Here is an 8,640-nt window from a genome sequence, read left to right as displayed (position 1 = left end):
CACCCTGTCAAATCTATATTACATAGACTAAAGAATCAACATATTGTCTTTACATGTATAATCCAAATCTCTATGAATTTCTATAACTGACTATTTGATCTGAGACCGTAGGCACATTTCCTTCCTCGTGATTGTTATGACGAAGTCAATCTTATTTGCTCTTTTCAACAAATTTAAAACTACAGCACAAGATGAAATGACTTCAGATTTTCACGCTACTTGATATTTCCACACCACTGCTGAGGTAGCGATGACCTTCCTGACAGCTCTCTGCAATGAAAATATAAGCTGGAAATCCAGCACCCGTGTTCTCACTCAAACAACCCTACATTGTGGCAACCAAACACTTGCTCTTCATAACTCGACATAGTAAGTTTAAACTCGGGCAACCAGACTTGTAACTGGGATTTCTTTATTAAGTTATACTCCTAATGATTAAGTCATACCAAAAGAAAAAGCAAAGCATTAGAAAACAAAACAAAACAAAACAAAAAACTACACGCTTGCACAAAGAGTGCTTGGGGCTTCTTCCCCCTTGACATGGCAAAAGAAGAAGTATGCTTAACCAAAGGCTTTGGTAAATCTTTTCCGTTCTAGTGAGCTCTGTCTCTCACTTCCAGGGGAATAAAAGAAGACAAATGTGCATTGTCTTCAAGAAAATCCCGATTACGGCTGAAATTTTGCCTCCTACTTTGGCACTTTTCCTTTTGCCTGACAGGGAATATCCTCTCCAGATAATAGAATATCTTAAAAAGAACTATCAACAAAGGGGGAAGGGAGGGCAGAGGGAGCAACAGTAAGTAGGAAAGCATCATCACAGAGCCAGTTGCCCCAGGAAGCCATTGGTTAGCATTTACTTATGCAAACAGAACTATTCTGCCCAACTGCCCTCCAGCCAGGGTACTGCAGCTACAAATGACCAAACACGGATTCCCAGGTCTTCAGCAAACATCTGATGCTTGGTTAGTATATCAAATTTACTCTGCTGACATGTCTAGGTGGCAAGAGGTGGATCTCTGTGACTTTAAGGCCAGCTTGGTCTACAAAGTGAGTTCAGGCAAGGCTACGAAAACAAAACTAAAATTTTAACTATATAGCTAGGAAATAAATTTCAGCTATCTAAGGCAGGGAACGAGCAAATACTGCAACCCAAAGAGAGTTCTCCAGGCTCCAGGAAAAAAATATAAAGTGAATCCAAGCTGGTAAGGGAGGGTGTAAGAGAAGCTGGGAAGAGGCACCAATCTGGCAGGTGGATTTTCTTTGCTTTGTCTCACTTCCTTGTTTGCTGTGTTGCACAAACCCGATTGAATATCAAGATTTGGCCTCATATGAATAAGATACTTCAGAGAGAAGGATATTAGCTTGTTCAAGCCCATAAACCCCTTTTATACACACATGAATTATAAAAAAACAACAGTAATGAAAAGCATCAGAAAACATGACTTAAGTAACGATATCATTAAACATACTTTATTACTCAAGTTCATTGAAGCAAGATGCAAAATACTTCAGGATTGCTATCTAAGTTTATAAACTAAAAGGAATCCAAGCAATTGCTTATTACCTGGCCTATTTTACATATTTTGTTTTCTCCAAATAAAATTGTTTTGCTTCATAGTTGTACTAAATAAAATGAAAGCTTTTGTTGCTATTGCTACTTAATATTGTTTTTTTTTTTTTTTACATGCAAGGAATAAATGGTCATTAAAAAGGAAAATAAGGAAAAGGAGAATTTAAATACATTGAGCAACATAAGGTAACATGTTTTTAGGGCTTAAAGCATTTGCTTGTGGCTTTGTTGATTTACTGAAGAAACTTCTGTTTGTGAGCGCTCTGTGAGTCAGGCAGCATTACACAGCCTAGAATCATTTGAGCACAGAACTGAAGTAATTTCCAAAGTTGCAAGATGATGTGGCCACAAATCCCCTGACCTTGTTTCCAGGAAAGCTGGGACTGTACAAGGGCAGATTAGAAGCCATCTGGAACAATAAGTGAAAAACACAGAGGAGCATATCCGTGTGCGTGTGTGTGTGTGTGTGTGTGTGTGCGCGTGCGCGTGTGCATGAGCGTGCTTGTGTGCGTGTGTGTGTGTGTAGACATGCATGTGTATACAAATATGTGTGCACAGTGTATGACTGAGATCATCAAGACTTCTGCTGTTTATTATGCCTTCAACGCTATATAGCTACCCGAGTTTTCAACATCCTCAAGAGAAGGAAATGTAACTTGCTGTTGTTCCTAATCATGTGTAACAATGCTGTCTGAAGTCTCCATGTGAAACAGCATTGTTTATCTGTCCCAACCATTTCTCGCAACAACAGCTTGACCAACTCCCTCCCACACATGGTTACATCTGTTATGGATGTAACAGATGTTCTGTGAAGCTCAAAGTCTTTGTGTTCTCTGTCTCCTAGAACTAACCAACGATCAAGTGTTGTGGATTCTATTTTGGAATCTGCAGGCCTTTCCCTGTCTACCAGTTTTATAGTGTACTATCATTTCTGCTGTATGCTCAGATCATGCATTACACCAACCAATGCTGGCAACAAAATGAAGAAGAGTATCCAAAAGCATGACTGTCAGATGAGACCAGGGGGGGACCACGTGGGAGGCTGGGAACCAAATAATGTAAGAGGAACATGGCCATTGATGAAGTTAGCAACCTAAAGAAAGCATTTTTCCCAAGAGGAAAGATGGGAAAAGCTCTACAGATAATCCTGACTGGCTCAGTTGAGAATACGTTTCTATGCCATGAACCAAATAACAATCACAAGAACTGACTCTTTCTGGTACACAAACCCAGACTGTGTGTATTCTCTGCTGGAGCTGCCCATGAAGAAAGCTGCTTTCACAATCTGAGCCACTGACTCATAAAAAGGGAGTAACAGGAAAACTGTGTATAGTCTTTAACTATGTCACACTTCTACAGCTGTGTTATTCTTGTAAGCATCTTTGAATTGCCCTGCCTCTCGGCCTTCCTGTCCAAGTAGTGCATATCTGACAAACTAAGTTTCTGAAAGGTCAACTTGTACCAAGCCTTTTGTTTGTACCCAAATCTTCCTAGAAGGAGCATCCCCACTCACAATGTATTCCTTAGTCCCAAGCCTGGTATTCACCTTCTTCCACAGTCTGAACCCAAAATTTCTGTTCTAATTTAACCTATCATTTTTCATCTCTCTGAAAAAAATTATCTGCCAATACTTTTCCAAAAATGGCTTTGATTTAAATTGAGATTTTTTTTTCCGCCAGGAAAATCTTTCTTTTCTTTACCCTTAACCCACCTACCTATTCAATTGTAACCCAGAGTTTATGTCAGTAGGCATTTTAGTAGTCATCCTAACCAAAAGGAACATCTTCCTACTCTCACAGAAATATTTTTGTTGTATTATTCATTGACAAATAATGACATACTTTTTTATCCTATCATTAATTGATATTTCAATAAGTAATTAATATTATCCACCTCTGTACCGCAAACCTCATTTTTGAAAAATAATATTTTTATTGATTCCTTGGGAAAATTATACAATATATTTTGATCATATTCACCCCTTCCTATAACTCCTCCTGGATCCACCCTTAACTTCCTACCTGTGCATCTTTGACTTCCTCCCGCTCCCTTTTTTTTTTTTTTTTTTTTAAGCCTATTAAATCTAGTTTGTGTTGCCCAACCACTCTTGGGAATAGGACCTGACCTGGCATGTGGTTGCCCTGCCAGAGGTCACACCACCAAAGAAAATGAACTGCCCCAGCTGCTGTCAAGTGCCAACAGCACCTCAGTGAGTGGAAGAAGTTCACGCTCACCTCACACCCTCATGCTGGCATTCTGTCCAGTGTGAGCTAATTTTGCAAACTTGTTAAAGGCATTGTTATTGGCTACATTGATTTTTATCTTCTGACCACATGAGCTGCAATTAGTGAACAACTTTATATGTTTTTTGATGGTGCACAATTATAGGTGCAAATAACCTTATCCCTACATACAGACTAGGCTTTCTGACCAACTCACACATCAAAGAAAAACACTGCTTCCACAGACTTCTTGCTTTAATCACTATACCATGACATTTACATTTTTTAAAAAAAAAATCCTTCATCAGGATAGCTTCAGCCAAGATGTATACCAGAAGATATGTCCAGTAATTAGAAATATATTCTGATTCCAAAACCCAGGTAGTTTTAGCCAATACTTCTATTTTTTTTTTTTTAGATAAATGTTACATTCTTTCATTTATTTATTTTTATTTATTATTATGTATTATTATTTTTAATTTTTTACATGTACATTTATATTATTATACATATATACAATAAGCTACAGTTTATAGTGACAGATTTACCTCCCATGTTCAATGAAACCTATTTGGAATAAAACACAGTCAATGCAAATTGCTTCTAGGAATCCACTTCTGTTAGAATTTGGCCGTTTGTGTCTTTGGCCAGAATTCCTTGAGTTTTGGCTTCCAGTGTCTCTTTTGCTTTCCTAGTAGAGATGATGTTGCATTCATAGAAGCCAGGCTATAGGGGCCTTGCCAAAAGGAAACTCACGTGGACTGTCACAGGGAAAGAACTGCAGGTAGAGCAAAGGCATGTACTCTAAATGGAATTAATCCATCCACCACTTCTTCACCAATGGCCCCACTAAGACACTATGTGAATACTGTGAATAAGCACTATCCCAGTTATAGTAGACACACACATTATCCAGGGATCACGCTAACTAGGGCGTGACACAAAACAGTATGCACAATCTAAGTGAATGATAGGGTGTCAGAAGCAATGAGAGAAAGTAGAGTCTAGTGTGGGCTAAGAAAACCCACGACGTTTCCAAGGGGAGGTGCCTTAGTCAGCGTATAATTAAATAAAGTTAAGCCACTTTTTTACGGACTCCCACCAGAGATGGACACATTCTTGGAAAACCCAGCACAAAACAGGCATTTCACAGGGGCATGATAGGGAAACGAGGACGCCAGAAAATTGGGGAATACACTAGAACAACATTTTAATGTTCTGTCCTTTACACTTCAGACACTGGACATTTCTAAGTTTTCTAGTCATCCTTTATTATCAAATTGTCAAATCATTAAACCATTAAAAATAATTGCATAGAAAAAGAGATAGATAATTGAAGATGGCATTCGTCTGACAGGCCATCACTTTGAAGACAAAAGCAAGAAAAGAAATGGTTGTACCAGGGGTATTGAAGCCTCTCGAACCTTAGTCACTGCATGGGCTGTGGCCAATGGAAAACACTCTTAATACTATTAAGAAGTTTGGAGAAGACATGCAGTATAGCCCATAGCCCTTGGGAACATTTTTAATTTTTATTTTTCCACTGTTGGTAACTGAATAGAAGATCTTGCATATGCTAAGCAAACAGGCCACCACTGAGCCACACCTCACTCAGTCATATCAGAAACCATCTTTCTTTCTTTCCTTCCTTCCTTCTTTCTTTCTTTCCTTTTCCTCTCTTCTTTTTTCTTCCTTTTATGTTTTAATAAGCAAAGTAACAGGCTTCCTTCAACATTTTTATATATACTGAGTTCTGGTTTCCTCTGACCCTGTTCTCTCCTTCCCCGACCAACACCCCTGCCTCTTGTCTCCACGTAAATACTTCTACCTCTGCTATGCCAACTTTCACTTTTATATTACTGTGACCTGTTGCCTTTCCTGACCCTTTCCTCTAAAGCTTCTTTTTATCCCTTTCACAGTCCTTTTCTAATTTTCTGGCATCTACACACACTCTCACATTTATATATATATATGTGTGTGTGTGTGTGTGTGTATGTATGTGTAAGATATGTATGTATATATGTATGTATATATGTATGTATGTATAACACACACACACACACACACACATATATATGCATACATATGAAAACTGGGATCTTGGCTTTGGGGACATTTCTGAAGAAAGTTTCTTCAAAATCCATGTGGTTCTTTGCAGCTACACTATTGGGAAAAAACATGCCATTAACAGGAAGATGTTCAGAGTTCAATCCCTGAAAGGGCATCTCATCTGGTACTAGAAGATGCTCAAAGATGCTGATTCCTCAAAGATTATAGCAAAACCATCATCTGGGGAAAGCTAAGATGGCAATTATGCTTAAAAAACAATCCTTTACAACAGATATTACTCACAATCTGGAAAAAAGTTAAAAAAAAAAAACAAACCTCAAAGTCAGGACTGGAATAGGGCACAGAATCTAAAGATTGTGATGACTGGATCACAGAGCAACAGACGATCAGCTGATACCATTGGGCACTTTCATCACATCTACCTTTCCTCCCTGACCACACCAGAATCCAGTCTTTGCTTAATTTTTTTTTTTTACAAACGTTAAGAAAATATAACTGGAAACTCAAGAGGAACAATATAATTAATGTTTTTAGAGCTTTATGACTGACGTAATGGGAACATCAAAAAGGTTTGCACTGAAACTCAAGTATTTTCAGTAAGAACCTTCTCGCCCAGAACCCACTGCACAGACACTTTTACCAAGGACAGAGGTCTAGCTAGTCCTTTCAGTGTATAGTACAACTAAGAAAATTTTTGCTATTGTTTATAGCAATAAAAAGTTAAAGCTGACGTGGAAAATAGAGAAAAATATGAAAACTTTACATTTACTGGTTAGAGCAATCTCAAGTACACAAGCAAACATCTTCTTGCATTGAAATTGCTGTAATTATAATGAACTAATTAACAACCCTAATTACCCTGCATCGTGGTGAGAACATTAAGTTTCATAGTACTTCATCTGCTTATGGCCTTGAAATGATTATTATCAAGAATAACTTTATAAAACAACACTCAGACTTAAAAGGGAATGTTTTAACTATCTAAATGATTCCATAATTATTCTAAATAAATGATAAATGATCATCACAATTAGGTTAGAAATGTTCTTTATTACAGTGAGTTTTGATTTTTTTTTAACCATTGTTTAGTATTGTTTTAAAATTAGGACAATTACGAAAAATAGCAAAGAGCACAGTGACAAATTAAAAGTTGCATTTATTTTTTTAAAAAAGTATATTCTGAAATTATAACCTATGGAAGAAGCACCTGGAATATAAAACCAAGTCCTGGATATTTCTAGTTTAATGTTTTTAACACTACTCAAGTCAGAATGACATCCCACTTAAAAGGAGAGCTGATATCTGAGCCAAAACGTCTTTTAGCAAAAAAAGACCAAGTTCAAATGTACAGAGTACACAATTCTGAGCTGTAGAAGCCCTTACACTCCTGCGATTGCTCTACAGTTAGCGATCCATGTGAGCAAAAGCCAAAGAGGAAAGTGAGCATTTTTTAATGTTGAATGTGAGACAGTCAAACTAAAACCCTTGGATGGGGGCCCGGGCAGTAGCTTGGTTGGTAGGCTGCTTGGCTAGCACGCAGGGAGCCTTGTGCTGGATTCCCAGCACCACAGCAACCGTCTATTGGTCACGGTGGTGCATGCCAGGAATCTCCTCACTCGGGAAGTGGAGGCAGGAGGACCCTGAAATGGAAGATCAACCTCTGCTTGCTATGTAGTGATTCTGAGGCCATTGTGACATCCACAAGACACAGACAACAGACAAACAAAATATTGTTGGAAGCAAGAAACAGTGTATAAGGCCAACTTGAGTTACAGAGTGAGATAATGTTGAGAGAGGGGGAGGGGACAAAATAATTTAAAAAATCACTTTTCTCTCTTATAAAAATAACTTCCATAAAATGTGGCACATATAAAAAGGGAGGGGGGAATGGTAAGATAAAAATAGGGGGATAACAATTGAGATGTAATCTGAATAAATTACTTAAATTTAAAAATGTGGCGTATGTGTTAGGATACAATTGACCCATCATTATTTTAATTGAAATATTACTTAAATCTCACAAATGTAATTTCTAAGTAGATATTGATATATAAGATATGGAAATAAATCTTCAATAATTCTCCAGACATAAATAAGTTTTGAAGCATAGAAGAGGGAGAGAGTTGCCAGGCTGTAGACATGGCCATATAGTTCATCCTGGTTTCTTTTGTGCTGCTGTTGTTTTTTTTATTAATCTGTAAAGATTTTTGTTTTTGGAAACACTTTAGTTATACATGAGTCTTTACGTATAAATACACTCATGTGTGTACGCATATGAAAATGTGTATAAAGTAGCTTTTCACAGTATGGTTTATTTTGTATTTCCTATAGTTTTAGGTTATGGAGTTTTGGTCTTTATATCAAATGTATAAATATTTTATTTCTTAATTTATAGTCATATATATCTCTTAACAAATGTATAATTATTTAAGAGTTGTAGATATTCTTTTATATTTTATTCTTTAAAGATAGTTGCCTGTTTTTCAAGTTTTTATTTCATTTTCCTAGCATTGGTTTTAGAGACAGTTCAGATACAATTTTATTGTGTTTTGTAATTTTTTTCATATCACATAATCCTTTCTTTCCACTGATGTATAAGACATGTTCAGCCATAAATCAAGGCTTTCTCTATACATATGGCAATTATAATGCTGTCTGTTTTGTTCCCTTTTCTGTCTAACTCTTTGATTGTTTATGTTGAGAAAGAAAAACTTGATTGCTCAAAATGAGTAGATAGGAGAAGATGTAGAAAGTCTGCTATCAGTATTTGTCTCACTA

This window comes from Acomys russatus, chromosome 10 (assembly GCF_903995435.1).
Source record: "Acomys russatus chromosome 10, mAcoRus1.1, whole genome shotgun sequence".
Classification (NCBI taxonomy): Eukaryota; Metazoa; Chordata; class Mammalia; order Rodentia; family Muridae; genus Acomys; species Acomys russatus.
The sequence above is the reverse complement of the archived record's forward strand: the minus strand, read 5'-3'. Positions refer to the sequence as shown.